Here is a 20848-nt window from a genome sequence, read left to right on the forward strand (position 1 = left end):
TCCAAGCAGCCTGTGTTCTATGAATGGCGTACGTCTGCACAAATCTCAGTGCACATGGCTGGAAAAGAAAATAGGGGGAATCTTGTGCCAGGGATATCAACAGCGTGAGGCAGGCTGGCCTCACGCCCCCGGGGCTTTTGGGGTCATTCACAAAACTCACTGCCTGGAAATGTGTCTCCTTCGAAGCCTTTGCTGCAAATCCAGCCCCCCGGGAGGGAATCTCGCCCCTGGGCTCCAGGATCTAATGTGGCTTCGTGGAGGTGTAAGTTGCAAGTCAAGTCTCCGTTGAGTGGCAGCTCCATGGCACAGACAGCAGCTTACTGCTGCTGCCCGCAGATGGGAGCAGCTCCGTACTAGGCTGGTTTGCTGGGGAATGCCGCCGCCCGGCACTTTAATAAAAGGGGGTGACTGGCATTCTGGGAGCACAGCGGTCGGGGCCTCCCTCGGGCAAGGAGTGAGAGCAGCTTTGGCCCCACTTCTATTGGCCCCACCACCAGCCTCCACCCCGACTGAACCGGTCCTCGCTGCGGATCAGTTCAACCCCGTCCAACCCACGAGCATCCGAAACTCTGGAGCAGGGGCAGCTGGTTGGCAGAAATGTTGGTGGTGCCCAGAAGAACCAGCACCTGCCGTCTGGCCCTCACCCCTAATCCCCACACGCGCCTGCCTGGGAGGGAGTTGGGTGCAAGCCCTGGGCTGGGGCAGGGGTGACGTGGTGCAGGAGGCGGGTGAGAGGTGCAGGCTCTGAAAGGGAGTTTGGAGACTGGAGGGCTGCTTGGTCCCGCTGAGAGGGCAGGGGACTGGAGTCCCTCGCTCTCGAGCTCCCTACCTGCTCTGTGAGATAAACGTATGCCCAAACAAGCCCAGTTCTTTCAGTCACAGCTCGAGTCCCCTCGACCTTTCATCGTTCCCGCTGCTCTTCCCTGGACCTTCTCCGGTTGCTCCACATCTTTCCTGGAATGTGGGGCCCAGAACTGGACACAACACTCCAGCTGAGGCCCACCTATGGCGCAGCGGCGGAAGGGACTGAGTGCCGAGCTGGGAGCCTGGCTATTCAGAACTTGTTTCTGAGAGCGTCTCCAATGGGTGGGTTGCTCAGGGCTCCTGCACAGAGGGGAATCTGTCTCTCTGCTACACCCCCGGCTTCCTACACGACAGGCGACAAAGCATTATGGTCTCGGGAAATTCCCGTCCCTGTTTCTCTTTTTAGTTGTCCCCCGAATTCATTTGGGGCCATGTCTTTTTAGTGGGTCCCCCCTCTTCTCGAGCCGGGCCTTTTAGTCGTGGGACCAGCCAGCATATCTGCCTTCTTGCGGGATTCTGTAGCCCCCAGGCAGCAGTCTGCCACAGTACCCATACTCCCTCCTGCCCCCCCAGTCTCCTGCTCCAGGTCAGAACCCTTCACTCAAAGCCACTCCCACTTCCACAGTCCCTCCTGAACCCCAATCTCTGACCCCAAGCTCCCTTCTGCATCCCACCTCCATCACGATTAGGGACTCCCACAACGATAAATAGCCTGGAGTTGCTCTGGGGCGCAGGATAGGGAGGCTGCTGGGCACCTCCCTGATAGCCGGCAGCTTCTTGGCTCCGCTGGTTATCAAAGTCATAAATGTAGGAACTAACGGGTGTGGTGAGTTCATATCTTAGGCAAAAAGAAAAACTCAGGGCAATGCAACTGGCTTTGTTCCAAGGTGTGGCAAAGGAACATGGTGTTGCAACCACTGTAGATGTGAAAGCCTCTGAAACACACACACACCATAAACCTGGCGTCAACCAGATCAAGATCAGGAGTGACTCTGGGATAAATCACAAGCAGAAATCCAGCTCGGCCTTATCACCACGTCCCATGGTTCCAAGAAGCTGCAGGGGGTTCTGAGATAGCAGAAGTTCTTACTGAAGCAAGTTGAGTAGTAACAGAGAGGAAGCCGTGCTAGTCTATATGCTATCAAAACAAAAACCCATCAAGTAGCACTTTAACAACTAGCAAAATAGTTTATTAGGTGAGCTTTCATGGGACAGACCCACTTCTTCAGACCATAGCCTGGTTCTGGTTTGGCTCTGGTCTGAAGAAGTGGGTCTGTCCCACAAAAGCTCACCTAATAAACTATTTTGCTAGTCTTTAAAGTGCTACTTGACTGCTTTTTGTTTTGTTACTGAAGCAAGGCTAAAGTTCGCTGCCCTGCTCTGCTCTGCTTTGCAAAGAGCTACTGCCAAGCACATGACAACCGAGCCCTGGGTCACTTTCCGAGTGGGTTGCATCCCTCCTGGCTAGGGCGACCAAATACAGGACAGCAACGAAGGGTCCTGTGGCACCTTATAGACTAACAGAAAAGTTTAGAGCATGAGCTTTCATGAGTTAACTCACTTCATCAGATGCTGGTAGAGTCAAGGAAGTGGATCTCCTGTGTAGATTGGTCCAGGCTGAGCTTGATGTTGGGGTGGAAGTTGTTGAAGTCCCGGTGGAATTCCTCCAGAGTCTCCTTCCCATGGGTCCAGATGATGAAGATGTCGTCAATGTAGCATAAATAGAGCCGGGGTGTTAGTGGACGAGAGTTGAGGAAGCGTTGCTCTAGGCCAACCATGAAAATATTGGCATATTGAGGGGCCATGCGGGTACCCATAGCTGTGCCGCTGATTTGAAGGTATATATTGTCACCAAATCTGAAATAGTTGTGTGTGAGTATAAAGTTGCAGAGCTCAGCCGCCAGATGTGCTGTAGCATCATCAGGGATACTGTTCCGGACAGCATTTATTCCATCTTTGTGTGGGATGTTGGTATACAGAGCCTCTACATCCATGGTTGCTAGGATAGTGTTTTCTGGTAGGTCACCAACGTATTGCAGTCTTCTCAGGAAGTCAGTGGTGTCGCGGAGGTAGCTGGGGGTGTTGGTGACATAGGGTCTGAGGAGAGAGTCCACATAACCAGACAGTCCTTCAGTGAGAGTGCCAATACCGGAGATGATGGGGCATCCAGGATTTCCAGGCTTGTGGATCTTGGGTAGTAAGTAGAATAACCCTGTACGGGGTTCTAGAGGTGTGTTGGTGTAGATCTGTTCTTGTGCTTGTGTAGGGAGTGTCCTGAGCAGACGGTGTAGTTTTTTAGTGTATTCCTCGGTGGGGTCTGAGGAAAGTAGCCTGTAAAATCTGGTATTGCAGAGTTGTCTGGAAGCCTCCTTCTGGTAGTCAGACCTGTCCATGATGACAGTAGCTCCTCCTTTATCTGCCTGTTTGATTATAATGTCAGGGTTGCTTCTGAGGCGGTGGATGGCATTGCGCTCCGCATGACTGAGGTTGTGAGGCAAACGATGTTGTTTCTCCACAATTTCTGTCTGTGCGCGTCGGCATCTGATGAAGTGAGTTAACTCATGAAAGCTCATGCTCAAAACTTTTCTGTTAGTCTATAAGGTGCCACAGGACCCTTCGTTGCTGCTACAGATCCAGACTAACACGGCTACCCCTCTGATACTCAAATACAGGACAGGGAGCTATGGGGAGAGGGGCGGCTCCTCCAAGCTCCAGGGATCCCGGAAGGAGGCGGCAGCCGCCCACCTGCCCAGACCCCCAGGCTGCAGCAGCCCCCAGTGCTCCAGGGAGCCCGGAGGAAGCAGCAGGGACAGGGTAGCCGAGGTGTTCCCCCCAGCCAGACTTCCCCAAGCTCCAGGGAAGTGATAGGGATGGGGCAGCTGCCCATGTTCTTCCTGCTTCCCCAGGCCCCGGGCAAGGGGGAAGTAGACTAACCTGCTCGCTCCCTGCTTGCCAGGAAAACAAGGGACAATCGGTCCCTTTTCTAAAGTAAGTCGGGAGGCCTTTCTGACGGCCCAAATACAGGACCGTCCTGGCAAAAATGGGACCGATGGTCACCGAAGTCCTGCCCACAACAGCACCGTGAGCCTGCCAAACATGAAAGCGAAGTAACTGACTGTGGGCATCCGCGGCAGTGCCGGAAACAAGCACGTCTCCTGTTTAATCACGCGGGCTCGCCTTTGTTGAAATGAACTGCAAAACTAAGCTCCAGCTGGCGGTGGCCAGGTGGCTGTAGCGGAAGTCAGAAAGGATCGACAGAGAAACAAAGAGGCAATCGGACTCGTTTCTACACGGGGAGGGGTCAGCATTGGAAGTTTGGGTGTAAATATTTTCTTAAAAATTCTTTCTTTCTTATTCCGTTGTTATTTTTGCCTTCCCAGGAGTCCTGGCTGCCTGCACCCTGCTCTAACCACGACATCCCACACCGCTCCAACCCAGGAGTCCTGGCGTCCCGCACCCTGCTCTGACCACTAGATGCCACTCCCCTCCCAGAGCCACGGAGAGAACCTAGGAGTGCTGGTGCCAAGCTCCCCCAACCCAACCACTAGACATCACTTCCCTCCCAGGCTCAGGGAGGGAACCCAGGAGTCCTGGCTCCCAGGCTAACCCTTAGAGCTCCCACCTTGAAGAAACAGAAATACCTAGGTTTCTTGATTGCCATGCCAGCCCTTACTGACTGCCCCACACAGCTGTGCCTGCATGGGAGACCAGTGCTTATAGGCCAGCGTTTATGGTGGAATGGTTGGTTCGCTAGGGCTGGCCAAAGGGAGAGAGCCTTTGGGTCCCATCTGGTAAGGAAGCTCCTGGGATGCTCCACAGCTCAGCTCCTGGATTCCAACCTCCAGAGACCAGGAGGGGAGAGTGCAGGGACAGGAGGCGGGTTGTGTGCCCAAGGAGAACGGCACAAAGGTGTCGTTCTTCTTAAAATGGCCGTTCTCGTCCAGGAAATCCCCCAGGTTGAAGGCTTCGAAGTTGCTTAAGTACTTTCAGTCCCGTAGGACAGAGCCCAGTATTGGGAACACATGGTGCCTTGAGTGAGATGGAGACCAGAGAGGCAAGAACTAAACACATCTGTAGCTCTTCACACCTCAACTGCCCTCCCGCTTAGAAGAGACCCGTGGGGTGCCCATTAGAGCTGCTATTCCACAGAGCCGTGACGGGGCATGTCACTTCATTAGTGTAAACAGGAAATAGAGACAGTCTGGGATCTCTCTCCCATGCTCCACCCGCAGTGTCCTGATTCTTTAAGTGCTGCATTGGTGTGTGCGGTGGGATCCATCCTTTGCTGAGACAGGAGGGTTTCAGCACGTCTCGACCCATGATTGATGGCTGTGGCAGTCTGCTCTTGCTCCATAGGGCTCTTTAGTCTCAGCCTGGGCTGCTGTGTTCTTCCTGCTGCTCCTTATTGAAAGCTGGGGTGAAGTTTGTCTTGCCAGAAAGGGAGAGGTGGGTGTCTGTTCCCTCCAAACATCTGGGGCCATTCAGGCACATGGGACTGAGCCCCAAAATACCTCTCCTATCTTCTGCCTGTTGACCCTGCTATGTACCTTGGGGACCGTGTACCCCGGGAATTGGGTGCCCTGGGTCTCGGTGTGCTGCAGCCCCAGGGGCATGATGTCTATCCTCCTCTGGATCTCTTGGATCACCATGTCCGTGTAGGGCATCTGCCTCCTGTCCTCGTGGGCGGGGATGCGGTTGCAGCCAGTGACGTGGTTGATTTCCTGGTGCACTTTTTCTGCGGAGACCAGCGCTCCTTGTAAGCTGAGCAGTTGGGCAGCCGCCCAGGAGAGATTTAGGGGCTGCCCAGCTGGTTAGCAGAGTGCCCACAGCCTGTAGTGTGTGTTCTATGGGTGGTCCACAGCCACACACCTCGGTGCACATCACAAAATTTATTCCACCAATAGATGGGAAAAATTAGCAGGACCTCTAGGGTGGGTAACCCCCTCTGGTGGTTACCATGGAAACTTGCCTCCCCTTGGGCATGCAGGTGCCTAATGGGACAGAGGAACCTGTATCTCAGGGTGGAGCTGGTGGTCTTGGTGAAGAACAAGTCAAGTGTGATGAGGACCAAGTTCTCAATGCTGAATTCACTGATGGGGTTTTTCCCCTTCCTGGGGGTGATGGACACAGGCTGGGGCAGTGGGTCAGCTCCCTGCTGGGGCCTATCAGCTACCAGAAAGTGGTGCTGGGGGCAGAACCATAGGCAGGAGCCCCGAGAGACACAGGGAGCAGATGGCTGAGCTGGGATTTGAACCCTGCCCCCTGAGTCCTGCCCCCCCCAGGCTTTAACCACAAGCTCAGGCTGCCCTTAGCGGTAGTTATTGTTGTCTGCTTTACTACAGCACCAAGGAAACCCAGTCCCAGAGCTGGGCCCCCTTGGGTCAGCCTCTGAACATTCTTACTGCTGTTAGGTGGATTACGGTAGCACCTCTTCAGGCCTGGACCAGCGTGCCAAGTGCCAGGGGGTTGCACATTTTATTGCTCTAAGTGGATGACAGTAGCACCACACCAGTCCCCGATCAGGATGCCAGGCACCAGGTACTGCACATTTTATTGCTATTAGGTAGCTTATGGTAGCACCTCCCCAGTCCTGGACCAGGACGCCAGGTGTCAGGTGCGGTACAAACACAGCCCAAAAACAGCCCATGCTCCAAGAGTGCTCAGGCCAAAAGGTTGACAGTCCTGACTCCCCAGCATGGCTCCAGGCTGGTACCTTCCCCATCCAGACGAGGAAGCAGTCGGTGAAATCTCGCGGAGCACTGGGGTCGAGCGACTCCTGGTTGAGCCTCACCCTCTGGGCCATCAAGGCCTCAAGCTCCTCGAAGAGGCGGTAGATGCAGCTGTGGGGCCCGGGCAGGTACCACATGACACAGGAGAACCTATCATAGAGCTGCACGGGGTCACCCACTGGGGTCTCTGCAGAACTGGTGAGGCAGGGGGAGCGTAACCAGCCCTGCCCAGACCACCTCCTGCTCTTGCCTCAAGTGCCCGACTGTGTCCGCAGAGCTCCTGGCCACTGCCAGGTTAACACAGGCCCTCCCCACCTGCCGTGGGGAGCCTGGCACCTGGCCCGGGACTCCTGTTTTAGGGAGTCTACCAGGTTGGCTTTAATGACCTCAGAGGATGGAGAATCACCCCCACACGCACACAGACACGGGCTCCCCCGGTCACCTCCGCTCATTGCGATAACCTCATGCGCCACCCCTAGGCAGAGGCGACAGGTGGGAGAACCCCATGGAGAACACCTGCCACATCCTCCCATGCACCCCGCGCCACCCCAAGCCCCTTCCCTCCCCGCCAAGCTCCGCCCTTTCTGCTCCCTCCCCACCAAGCTCCACCCTTTGCGCTCCCTCCCCACCAAGCTCCACCCCTTTCCACTCCCTCCCTGCCAAGCTCCACCCCTTTCTGCTCCCTCCCCACCAAGCTCCGCCCCCACCTGCCTCTTCCACTGATGGTGAGTGTGGTGGGGCAGCTGGGCGCTGGGGGGGGCGTGTGAGCCTCAGTGCATGGGAAAGAGCCCAACTTTGGGCGCGGAAGGAGAAGGGTCTGAGAGACAGTGGCTCAATGTTGCTTGAAGCAGCTGCTCTGAAAAGCCCCACTAACCTCTCAGGTTGGGGTGCCGGAAGCTGGAGCCCACCTAGACCTCAGGTGGGAATTTCCTGCCCAAAGCCGTCATCGCCGGGGCCGAGGCCAGCGGTACCAGAGCCCGGGCAGGGCTCATCTCCAGGAAGCTGTCGTTCATCGAGCGCAGCAGGGCCGGAAACGTCTCATCCTCATAGTCAAAGCGCTGCCCCAAGACGACGGAGCTGATGACGTTGGACACGGCGCGGCTCAGGCAGTAGGTGGGATCAATGGGCAGAAGAAGCTGCCATAGATGTTCCTCTGGCTAGGAAGTTCCTGCCCAGTTCCCTGCCCCCGTGGTGTGCCCCTGTCCCTTCTCAAGGTGAGAGCAGCGTGGTTTAGTGGGGCAGCCCTCGGAGCAATTGCTTCAGGATCTCTACAGACTCAGGCTACATCTACGCTACACCAGAAACAACAAGAAGTCCCAGGGCACCTTATAGACTGACAGATATTTTGGAGCAGCTGTGATGGAGTTGGGGGAGTGCATGTGTGAGACTCAGGCTGGATGTGTGTGAGATGAGCAGAGCAGCTCCCAGCGGCTAAGAATGACCCTGGGGCTATAACCTGGGCTGGCAGGTAACACCTCTGCCCTGAACAAAGAGGAGGGAGGAGCCGAGCTGGGTTGAATCGGAGGCAGCAGTTAGAAGCTGGAGGGGAGAGGGAGCTGGAAGGCAGCCAGCCTGGTGAGGGGGGAAGCTACACCCCAAAGGGGCACCCCTCGGGCTCCTCTCCCCAGGACAGGTTGGAATGACTGTCTCTGATGGCTGCACTGACTCTTCTGTGAGAAACTGGGCCTCTGTTGCCTAATAAACCTCCTGTTCTACCTGCTGAGTGAGAATCACTCCTGCCTGCGGCCGGGGTGCAGTGCATGGGGACCCCTGAACCCCATCACAGCAGCAGCTTTCGTGGGCAAAGCCCAGCTTCATTAGCTGCATCTGACGAAGTGGGTCTGTGCCCACCTAAGCTGATGCTCCAAAATAATCTGTTCGTCTAGAAGGTGCCCCAGGACTTCTGGTTGGTTTTGCAGACACAGACGGACTCGGCTCCCCTCTGATAGCTGTCAACAGAAGTTACTGTCAGAAGAGACCTTCCAGCAAAACTGCTGTCGACGGGGTCATGCCCACACACAAAAGCTGATCGGAAGAGCACTCCGCTCTGTCGACAGAGAGCAGCCAGACTGCCTGGCCCTCTCTCGACGGAGCGGCCAACAGGACGCTCAGCAAAGAGGGCAGCCCAGGGAGCCAGGAGTCCTGTCTGTTGACAAAAGGGCCCAGAGAGTCCACACGGCTCTTTTGTTGACAGAAAAGCGTCAAGGAAGGCGCTAGAGCAGAAGGCGGAGAGGCACCAGGCGGCCAGCAGAGGTGCAGGGTGTTGGCGACAGAGCTCATTTTGCGTGTCGACGTTCTGTGAGGTTTCTGACAGAAACGCCGTCTGGTGTAGACGTAGCCTCGGGCAGAAATCACGGCACCGTGCTGAGGCGCTTTATCACACAACAGCATCACACCGGCTGTTTAGCCAGCACTAGCCTGTGTCATAGAGCTGGAAGGGACCTCACGACGTAGAATCGTAGACTCCCAGGGCTGGGAGGGACCTTCGGAAGTCATTGAGTCCAGTCGCCTGCCTAAAGCAGGGTCAACCCCAACTACGTCATCCCAGGCAGGGCTTTCTCAAGCCAGGATTTAAAAACCTCCAGGGATGGAGATTCCACCACCTCTCTCAGTAACACATCCCAGTGCTTCACTACCCATCTGGGGAAATAGATTTTCCTAATATCCAACCTACACCTCCCCCTCTGTAACTTCAGCCCATTGCTCCTTGTTCTGCCGCCTGTCACCACTGAGAACAGCCTCTCTCCAGCCTCTTTAGAGCCCCCGTCAGGAAGTTGAAGGCTGCTATCAAATCGCCCCTCAGTCGTCTCTTCCATAAACTAAATAAGCCCAAATCCCTCAGCCCCTCCTCATATATGATGTGCTCCAGCCCCACAATCATTTTTGTTGCCCTCTGCTGGACCTCCTCCAATATGTCCACACCCTTTCTATGCTGGGGAGCCCAGAACTAAATGCAGTACTCCAGATGGGGCCTCACCAGTGCTGAATAGAGGGGAGTTATAACTTCTTTAGATCTGCTGGAAATGCTTCTCCTAATGCCCCCCAATACACCGTTAGCCTTCTTGGTTACCAGGGCACACTGTTGACTCATATCCAGGCTCTCATCCACTGTGATCCCTGGGTTCTTTTCTGCTGCACAGCTACTCAGCCAGTCGGTCCCCAGCCTGTAACAGTGCTTGGGATTCTTCTGTCCCAAGTGCAGGACTCTGCACTTCTCCTTGTTGAACCTCATCACATTTCTTTTGGTCCAATCCTCCAATTTGTCTAGGTCCCTCTGGACCCTGTCCCTACCCTCCAGTGTATCTACATGACCCCTAGCTTAGAGTCATCTGCAAATTTGCTGAGGGTGCAATCCATCCCCTCATCCACTCCAGCCTTCAAGTCCAGTCCCTTGCTCTCACAGGGCCCATCACCATCCCTGAGATTTTTTTTTTTAAATTTAGTCTGCGCCAGACCCTTGCATCCCAAGACTGGTTGAAGGAGGAGGGTTGGTCAGATGAGCGCTGAAAATCAGAAAAGATGTCTCTGAGATGGTGGAACAGAAATATAGGATGAAATGCAGTGAGGTAAGGAAAGCAGCCAGAAAGGATAAGACGAAATGGTTAGAGGAGCAATGTGAGGATGTAGAGAGGTATTATGGTGAATGTAACACCAGGGAGGTGTATAAGATGATTAGGAATAAATATTTCTAATATTAATATATATTAATATTTCTAATATTTCCTAATAGGAAATGGCAACCAAAGCAGATGACGAAAGATGAGAACGAAGAGGTGCTCATGAACAAGGAGAAGATTATGATGTGATGGACGAGATATTGCACTGATCTATGCAAAGCACAGTTGGATCCAAGTGTCTCAGAGAGACTGATTGGAGAACTGAACAAGATATTTCCACCAAGCATCGAGAGTGAGACCGTTATTTTGAAGGAGGAACTAGAAAAAGCAGGGAAATGACTGAAGAACAACAAAAGCCCTGGAAATGATAAGAGAACGGGAGAGATAATCAAATACGGTGGAGAAAGCACGATGCAGGAAATACATCGACTCTGTAACGTAGCATGGGAAGAAGGGAAGGCCCCTGAGGAATGGACAAGATCCGTGCTAGCGACAATATACAAGAAAGGAAGCACACCGGAGTGCAAGAACTACAGAACTTTCGCTCTAACCTAACGAATCATCTAGGCTGATTCGTGCTGATGATGCTACTGACGGAGAGACTAAGATCGCAGATAGAGGAACATAGAGCAGACAAGCAAGTGGGGTTCAGAAAAGATAGAAGTACCACACAGCAGATATTGGCACTAAAACTGATCGCAGAGAAAGCTCAACGAAGGAACAAGAACATCTACAGTTGCTTCATTGATTTTCGAAAGGCATTTGACAGCACAGAGCAGAAAGTGACGTGGGCGGTGCTGGAGTCGTACATAGCCGATCGCAGACTGATACGGCTGTCGAAGGGTGTCAGTGATAATGCAGAGGCAGCGGTGAGAACATGTGGGGAGTTGGGAAGTTGGTTTAAAACAAGTAGCGGTACGAGACAAGGAGATCCAATATCACCGAGTATCTTTATCGCCCATCTGGAGAGAGCGATGGACAAGATAAGGAAGAGGTAGAAGGGGTATCTGTGCACATGTCATACCCAGAGGCACTGAGACCTCATCTGGGTGAGTGAAGTCTCTGCTCTACAGCCTCAGCTGAGAACCAGCCGGCCTTTATCTCATGTGGTAGAGTGCAGGGCTTTAGATCCTATACGTGCAAGCTGCATCCCTGGCACCGGCAACCCAGGTCTGTCGGTGTTACACACAGGGAAAGAATTAATAACTTGAGGTTTGCGGATGATATAGTTCTCACTGACGAGGAGAAGCTAGTGAAAATGGTGCAAGTGCTAAAGGAAGAAGGTCAGCAGTACAGACTGATTACAAATATAGGTAAAACAACGGTATTTGGAGATAAAGAAATAGGAAGGCAGATTAGTGTCAATGGTATTGAACTAGAAAATGTAGAGAAGTTCACATATATCTAGGGAGCAACGTAACATGTGATCCAGACTGTAAGAAGGAAATAGCAACTAGAATAGCGAAAGTAAGAGTAAGTTTGAAGGCGATGGCTAAGATCTGGAAAAGCAAAGCGATTAGCTTAGGAGCAAAGCTGAGCACCTTGAAGCCCTGTGCATTCAGCAGCATGTGTAGGGATGTGAGACATGGGCGATAATGGCAGATTCGAAAAGAAGAATATTGGCATTCGAGAGGAGTTGTTAGAGAAAGATCCTGAGCATAGGATGGATGCAGAAGGTCACCAGTGAGGAATTATGTAGAAAGATGCAGCCGAAAGAGAACCTGCTGCAGAAGGTTATAAAACGGAAGCTACAGCTATTTGGGCGTAGTTGCAGAATGAACAATGAACACAAAATCAAGACCCTGGTGTTTGGCACAATGGACAGTTTGCACAGGAGAGGCCGACCCCGCAGAGAATGGGTAGATGATATGGTAGGTTGGTGCGGAGCTAGACTACGGAAGCTAAGCTGCTCCGCACTGGATAGGGAAAGGCGGAAGGAAATAGTGAGGGAGGCATCAGACACCAACGGGCGCTGAGCCCCCGGTTATCAATGCTGATGGCGATGAGACACTTGAAAGGCCCCAGAACGTCTGAAAGCCCAACGACAAACAACTCAGATCTAAATAGCAAATGACATGATCTCGAAAGGTTGGCTGACTCCCCCTTTAACCTGTGCAGTGCATTGGGGATGCGATACCGTATCAGTCTTTTGGTGGTGTTATTCACATGCATCCCAGCTGTTGAATTATTGAGGTTTTTACCGAATTAAAAAAAAAAGGCCCTTCTTGCTCTCTTGGTTGCTGAACTCTGCCTGCTCTAACCACTGTGATAGCCTCCCTGCAACGGGGCTGCAGGGCAGCAGGGAGACCCAAAAAACAGGGCAGAGTAGAAGTCATTTATTCCAGGTTCCAGGACGTATGGTCAGACCGCTAGGCAGCACAGCCCCCCAGCTGCCTGCAGGTAATTTGTGCTACAGGCCCCCTGCCCAACCAGGAGCTTGAATGATCTCCTGAGACGCTGGGAGAGCTAGTGTGCCTGTTGAATGTGGGGCCCAGCTAAGGGGGAGGTGTTCGCAGACGGGCAGGCTGGGAGAACCAGGCAGGCTGGGATCTAGTCCCATGTCTTTCATAATCCAAAGGAACGCATATGACCCCTGTCTTACCCTAGTAACTGAGCACCCTGCCTGCTTCGAGCTGCACCCGGCACAACCCTGCCCTGCACAGAGGAGCTGGAAGGCTTGTGGCTGTCACCAGCAGAAGCTGGGGTAATAAAAGGAGGTAGCACGCCCACCTTGTCTCCCCAGCCAGTACCTTCTACAATGAGGCATTCCTAGTGAGCCCATTTTACAGGTAGGGAAACTGAGACACGGCACCTGGGCCAAGATCACCTGGGCAGAGCCAGGAACTGCACCTGGGCTGCTCATGACTCCGATTCCTACCTTCCCCATTAGGCCTCACTCCTGTGAGCCGGTGAGTCATTTCTGCCAGTCTGTGTCTCAGTTTCCCCTTCTGTAAAATGGGGACACTCATCTGCCAATGGGAGAGTAAGTACCTGGGAAGTACATGGTTACCATGGCAACACTAGCCCTATCAGTATGTAGGCCAGGCGAACAAGTGCCTGGTAAAGAAGCTATAAAGCTGCTCCCCGGCCCTGATCTCTGGTGCTACGTGGAGGGACTAAGGCGCAGACCTTTGGTTTTCCTGAGCTCCTCCAGCAGGTACTGGGCCTCCTCCTGGATCCGCTGCTCGACGCTCCACTTCCCCCGGCCAAAGTCCTGCAGGGTGCCGAGGGCGAAGAGACGCAGCCGCCACCACCGCTCGCCATTGGTGAAAACCACCCTGGGCAGGGCAGAATAGAGCCACCGGAGTCAGCCCTGGGACGCCTGCTGCGAGCGCTGGGAAAGATGCCTGCTGAACCCCACTCCCCAGCACCCCATAGCGCCTGCTGGGGCCAGCCCTTCCTGCCAGGGGAGAGCACCCCCTGCTGAGCCCCACTCTGCCACTCACCAAAGCTGCTGAAGTTCTGTTCCACGGACACCACCTCCCCTCCGCCACCGAACTCCTCGGCGTGCTCCCCCAGGGCCTCCGTCACCGCCTCGTGCCCGCCGGGGGCCCAGGTGCCCCATGAACACCGGGCCGTACTTATCCCTCAGCTGCCACCCAGAGCACAGCCAAGAGGCCATGGCAGCAGGGCACGTTGCTGGGCGCATGCTACTGGCCTGGTGCAGTCTCAGGGCGGGGCTGGCGAGGGGACAGATCCTGAGCTGGCATAACCAACATGCCCCACTGAAATCATGAGACCAATGCTGGCTTACACCAGCTGGGAGGTGCTCCAGTTAGTTGCACCAGCACAAGCCCGGCCATGGGAGCCCCCCCACACCCATGCACTGTGCAGTGGGAATGGGCAGAGTTCCCTCAAATCTTTTCCATCCCGGTGTGGATTTACATTTGTGCAGAATAAATTTTATATGTGCTGAGGCATGTGCAGAAGTGCACCACCCAGGGGAATGCAAACCTAGCTGTGGGTGCTCTGGTGATCCGCTGGGTACCACTGGCATCACTCCTGAGTGGCTGCACCAGTGCCCAGCTGACAGGGCACGCTGGTAGTGACAGGCATCTTGCACGGACCCAGAGCCGCAGGAGAACCAGGTGGGGGCGGTGCAGGGCTGTTCCTTTGCCTATGCCATGGGGCAAGGAGGCAGCTCAGCTACATGCCCTGGCCGGCCAGCTCCTTTCAGCAAGGCTTCCTGGGGTGCCCCTTACCGCCATGAATGACTTGAAGGTTTGGTCTGTCTTTACCTGCAGCAGGTTGCCAGTGAAGGGCAGAGGGGTCGGCCCCCGGAGGCAGCTTCGCCCCTGGTGCATTTGCTGCCATGCCGAAAGCAGAGCCAGGCACGAGAGGCAGATAGCCAGGAGTATGGGCCTGCCCCTGCCCCACAAGCTCCAGGGCCCACAGCTGGGAATGGCCCACCCCCAGTGCAGGCTCCGCGGTTACATACAGGCTGCTCGGTAAGAGGAGACCAGGCCAGTCTTGGCAACCTGAAACGCTGCCAGGGAAAGAGGGTTTGGCTTCAGGGCCAGCATGCTAATCAGCTTGGGAGCATCCAGGCTGGCCGGTGTTGGGTCTGGGGGCTGAGCTCACTAGTGGGAGTCTCTCCCTTGCGCTTTTCACATGCTGAGCTGGCATGCTCTGGGCAGAGTGTTTGAAGCTGTGTTTGTACTGCCCCCGGCCTGGGCAGTGGGGCAGCAGGGCCTAGTGGTCAGCCCCCAGCCTGCACTGGGTCCATTTCTGGGCTCCGTGACACACCTGGTATTTGCAGCTATGGTAACCCGGCTTTTTCCCAGCTGAGAATGACCCCACTTAGCCCCAAGGCCAGTGGCATTTCGCCTAACGACACCCACTGAGAAGCTGGACTTCCCAGGAGCGAGGCCTCTGCCCAGGTATGCCTGTCGCCCTGGCGCGTTCTGCAAAGCCTGGGGGTTGCATAGCCTGGCCCAGTCTTTGCTCCAGCGGTCAGTTCCCATCCAAATCCCGCGGGGCTGGCATGCAACATGCACTGCAGCCGGTTTTCCAGGAACCAGAACCAGGCCCTGGTGCCCAGAGCCTGGCTGGACGTGCCTGGGATGCCATGTGCAGCCCACAGCTGGCTGGGCTGGGCCGGGCCGCAGCCCACAGCTGGCTGGGCTGGGCCGGGCCACAGCCCTGGAGCGTTTGCATTCCTCGCCAAGCGGGACCAGCTGGATCTTGGCCTTTGGCCAGCGCTCGTAAACATATTCATCAGGAACGCCCATGTTCCTGGCCGAGCTGCTCCAGGCCCCCTCGCCAGGTTCATTGATATTTAGCAGAGACCTACAGGAAGCCAGTGAGAGGCCCCGGCACTGCTAGGAGCCCTTGAGAAGAGTGTGAGTGTCTCACAAACATTATCCTGCTGTTGCCTCCTCCCGAGGTGGCACAGTGGCAGTTCGTGCCCGGTGTGCAACGCTGGCCCAATAACACACCGAAGCTGCGTCTACACGTGCACGCTACTTCGAAGTAGCGGCAGTAACTTCGAAATAGCGCCTGTCACGTCTACACGTGTTGGGCGCTATTTCGAAGTTGAAATCGACGTTAGGCGGCGAGACGTCGAAGTCGCTAACCCCATGAGGGGATGGGAATAGCGCCCTACTTCGACGTTCAACATCGAAGTAGGGACGTGTAGACGATCCGCGTCCCGCAACATCGAAATAGTGGGGTCCTCCATGGCGGCCATCAGCTGGGGGGTTGAGAGATACTCTCTCTCCAGCCCTTGCCGGGCTCTGTGGTCACCGTGGGCAGCAGCCCTTAGCCCAAGGCTTCTGGCTGCTGCTGCTGCAGCTGGGGGTCCGTGCTGCATATACAGGGTCTGCAACTAGTTGTTGGCTCTGTGTATCTTGCACTGTTTAATGAAAGTGTGTCTGGGAGGGGCCCTTTAAGGGAGCGACTTGCTGTTGAGTCCGCCCCGTGACCCTGTCTGCAGCTGTGCCTGGCTCCCTTATTTCGATGTGTGCTACTTTGGCGTGTAGACGTTCCCTCGCTGTGCCTATTTCGATGTTGGGCTGAGCAACGTCGAAGTTGAACATCGACGTTGCCAGCCCTGGAGGACGTGTAGACGTTATTCATCGAAATAGCCTATTTCGATGTCGAAATAAGCTATTTCGAAGTTGGGTGCACGTGTAGACGTAGCCCGAGAGTGGAAGAGATTAACCTAAGTGCTTTATTTGGTGCACCAAAATAGGGTGCAGGGGGATATATTCCACAAAGCCTGCACACCTAACAGCAGACAAGGCAAGCATATTTGTACCCTTTTCCACTTCCCTTAGTCTCCCCCCCTCCCAAACAGTCTCCTTGACATCCTCATTTCTCTCACAAACAGTCTCTGAAAGCCCTTACCAACCAGAGCTATTTCCGTGCATCTGGGAGGCTTTGCTAACAAACAAAACTTTAAGCTGTTATTAACCCTATGTTACCCGGGCTACCTTCCCCCTCACAAAATGGCAAATGAAATTTAATCAAAATGGCAAATGAAATTTAACAAAATGGCAAATGAAATTTAACAAAATGGCAAATGAAATTTAATGTGGGTAAGTGTAAGGTAATGCATGTTGGAAAAAATAACCCAAATTACACGTACTACATGATGGGGTCAAATTTAGCTACGACAGATCAGGAAAGGGATCTTGGAGTTATAGTGGATAGTTCTCTGAAGACATCCACGCAGTGTGCAGCAGCAGTTAGTAAGGCAAATAGGATGTTAGGAATTATTAAAAAAGGGATCGATAATAAGACAAAAGATATCATACTTCCCCTATATAAAACTATGGTACGCCCACATCTCGAGTACTGCGTGCAGATGTGGTCTCCTCACCTCAAAAAAGATATATTGGCATTAGAAAAGGTTCAGAAAAGGGCGACTAAGATGATTAGGGGCTTGGAAAGGGTCCCATATGGGGAGAGGCTAGAGAGACTGGGACTTTTCAGTTTGGAAAAGAGGCGATTGAGGGGCGATATGATAGAGGTATATAAAATCATGAATGGTGTGGAGAAAGTGAATATAGAAAAATTATTTACCTTTTCCCATAATACAAGAACTAGGGGACACCAAATGAAATTGATGGGTAGTAGGTTCAAAACTAATAAAAGGAAATTTTTCTTCACACAGCGCACAGTCAACCTGTGGAACTCCTTGCCCGAGGAGGCTGTGAAGGCCAGGACTCTATTAGGGTTTAAAAAAGAGCTTGATAAATTTTTGCAGGTCAGGTCCATAAATGGCTATTAGCCAGGGATAAAGTATGGTGCCCTAGCCTTCATAACAAGGGCAGGAGATGGATGGCAGGAGATAAATCACTTGTCTTCTGTTCTCCTTCTCTGGGGCACCTGGCATTGGCCACCGTCGGCAGATGGGATGCTGGGCTTGATGGACCTTTGGTCTGACCCAGTATGGCCATTCTTATGTTCTTATGTTCTTATGTACATGCCTCCCACCAACACTGCCCACCCACAGCGTAGCACCCTAAATAGCTAGGTGTGGTGTAATGGAACGTCGTATTCCTGTGCACCTCGGTAGCACCCTGTGTCTTTCTCACAGGCCACAGACTTTTGTATTACTCTTTAGATGTGTTATTTTATACACTACTTTCTGCCTTCGTCTTGTGCTTTATATCGGTTACTTTATACACTCTGTACCGGATTCCATATTGTATCTGAAACTCCGTTTTCCTCTTGTGTGAGCCTGTAACATTCGTGCCATGTGTGAGAATGGGAGGGTGGGTGAGACCCACCTGGAAGTGTGGCTGTGGCTGCTTAGAGAGTTACTCTCTGGAGCCGCCTGTCTGGGCAACAAAGACTCGGAGGCTGAAGAACAAGGAGAACTGGACTCTCCAGCACTGACCCACCCGGGGAGGGGGATTAAGTCCCATCTGTAGGTGATGAGTCGCACAGAAGCCTGGGCAGTGGGAAAGGCTCAAACCCATCTGCCACTGACTGGTGGCTCATGGTGCCGGGGCAGTGGGACAGAGCCAGGCCTGTGGACTAAGAGCTATAAAAGACGTGGGCCCCACTGTGGAGCTGGGCTCCTCTTCTCGGCTTGTCAACATCGCAGCATCGATCCGGATCAGCAGAACCTGGCTCCCCACTCACCTCTAAGCCATCTGGCCAATGGATTAGAGTGAGCAACCTTGGGTAACTATACACAACCACAAGGGGGGTGTGTGTGTGGGTGTGTGGATGTGTGTGGGCCTCTGAGTAAACTATATATATTAGATGTCTATAATAATAGTGGTGCCATATTCTCAGTAAAAGCGGCGTTCTGCCTTGTCCCTCTAAAAAGAGCCCATGTGCTTCCTATAAGCTTAACAGCAACCGAGACTAGGGCCGGGTGCCGCCCAGACCCCCACTGGCTGCGTCTACACGTGCACGCTACTTCGAAGTAGCGGCAGTAACTTCGAAATAGCGCCCGTCACGTCTACATGTGTTGGGCGCTATTTCGAAGTTGAAATCGACGTTAGGCGGCGAGACGTCGAAGTCGCTAACCCCATGAGCGGATGGGAATAGCGCCCTACTTCGACGTTCAACATCGAAGTAGGGACGTGTAGACGATCCGCGTCCCGCAACATCGAAATAGCGGGGTCCTCCATGGCGGCCATCAGCTGGGGGGTTGAGAGATACTCTCTCTCCAGCCCTTGCGGGGCTCTGTGGTCACCGTGGGCAGCAGCCCTTAGCCCAGGGCTTCTGGCTGCTGCTGCTGCAGCTGGGGGTCCGTGCTGCATATACCAGGTCTGCAACTAGTTGTTGGCTCTGTGTATCTTGCACTGTTTAATGAAAGTGTGTCTGGGAGGGGCCCTTTAAGGGAGCGACTTGCTGTTGAGTCCGCCCTGTGACCCTGTCTGCAGCTGTGCCTGGCTCCCTTATTTCGATGTGTGCTACTTTGGCGTGTAGACGTTCCCTCGCTGTGCCTATTTCGATGTTGGGCTGAGCAACGTCGAAGTTGAACATCGACGTTGCCAGCCCTGGAGGACGTGTAGACGTTATTCATCGAAATAGACTATTTCGATGTCGCAACATCGAAATAAGCTATTTCGAAGTTGGGTGCACGTGTAGACGTAGCCACTGAGATCAGGGCCCCATCAGGCCGAGTGCTGCCCAGACCCCACCCAAGATCAGGGCCCCGCCAGGCTGGGCACTGCACAGACCCCAGCTTTGATCAGGGCCCTGTTGGGATGGGCACCACCCTTGAACTATGTGTAGTACCCAGAGGTGCTGAGACCACATGCGAGGGTGAGTGAAGTGTCTGCTTTACAGCTGGGGCTGAGAGCCAGCTGGTGTGGTACAGCCCAGGGCTCTGGCCCCTATAATCACAGGTTCAGTCCCTGGGGTTGGCAACCTGGGTCTCTTGGTGTTAGATATGTTTGCCAGCCAGCCCTCCTGAGAGGCTAGAAAATTGCTCCAGCCTGGCATCTCCATGCTGTGGTGGGGGCTGCTGCCTAGCCAGTCTCCAAATGCTGCTGTTGACCCTGCAAAAGTGCCAAACCTGGGGGTGGGGGGCAGCAGAGCCCCTGGAAAAAGTGAGACACCCAAGCAAAGATCAAGGCAGAAAAACTCTGTGTTATGGAACTGCAGCTGGTTCAGTGGTGGGTGATGACCCCAGGCAAAGGGATGCATTTCACAGCCACAGGGCCAGGTATTTAAAGCCAGGTGGGGGTTCGTGCATCCCCAAAGGATCCCCCTTGGAAGGGCTCTCCAGGGCTTAGATGTTGAACACCTTTAGAAACCTGACACACAGGGATGTAGACAAAGATTTTATGGTATTTTCTCTTATTTATTTCCCTAAGATCCCACTAGCTTTTTTGACGCAGCTGCATGTTGAGTGCACGTTGTCATAGACTGACTCCAAGATTCCCTCTCTTGCCTGGTAACAGGTACTTGGGATCCCGTCCTTTTGCCTGTGTGGCTGAGGTTGATAAATGCAAAGCAGAGCCCATTGGAAAACACGCAGCCCCCTGTCCCACTGACAGCACCCCCCCCACTCATTGGCCCTGACTGCAGGCACCATCCATTGGACACCCCGCTGATTTCAGTCCCTGCGGAAAACCCTGGTCACCATCAGTCCAGCCTTCTCCAGGGACTTTATGGTATATCCCAAATTCATCTGCAGGATGTTCCCAATCAGCGGGAGGGGCGTGGGCCTGGGAGCAGGTTCTTGTAGGGTGCCTGCTTTCTCGAGGCAGAGATGGCCAGGAGGCAACACACAAAAATGCTCAGGAAGATGGTGATAGCTCCCGCCAGCTCCATGGTGCGTGGTCCTCTGCCATGTCCCTGGTCATAGGCAGCCGGGATGGCTCTGCTATAGACTTGCTCCAAGACAGGTTTGGCCCCACCTTCTGCCTTACGTGATAGCCCCGGGGCAAACACTTCTGTAATGCTCCAGTCGCTGCCCACTGGTTAACTCCTTGTTTGTCACCACAGGCAAGGCCTCTGGTGCTGCACGGGGGTGTGGTGGCCATGCCTCCAGCCCGAGGCAGGCCCCATCATCGGCAGTGCCACACCAAGACAGCTGATGTGCCAGCCACTGCTTCGGGGCAGTGGGAATTCAGCCTTGGCCTCGCCCTTGGCACGGCGTGTTCTGCCCCATGAGGGGCCAGCACATACAGCTGGGAAGGGCTGAAGATATTCAGGCCTGGGAGCAGGACGTGCTGTGCCACGTCCTCCGGGCACTGCAAAGTCACAGCCATGCAGACCTGTGGG

General features: G+C 54.1%; 1 pseudogene; it reads right to left on the reverse strand.

Moving 5' to 3' along the window:
* Positions 1-3967: 3967 nt before the first annotated feature.
* LOC142025299 (cytochrome P450 2G1-like) lies at positions 3968-20395 on the reverse strand (annotated as a pseudogene).
* Between the last annotated feature and the right edge of the window lie 453 nt (positions 20396-20848).

The sequence above is a fragment of the Carettochelys insculpta genome, chromosome 22 (assembly GCF_033958435.1).
Source record: "Carettochelys insculpta isolate YL-2023 chromosome 22, ASM3395843v1, whole genome shotgun sequence".
NCBI classification, from domain to species: domain Eukaryota; kingdom Metazoa; phylum Chordata; order Testudines; family Carettochelyidae; genus Carettochelys; species Carettochelys insculpta.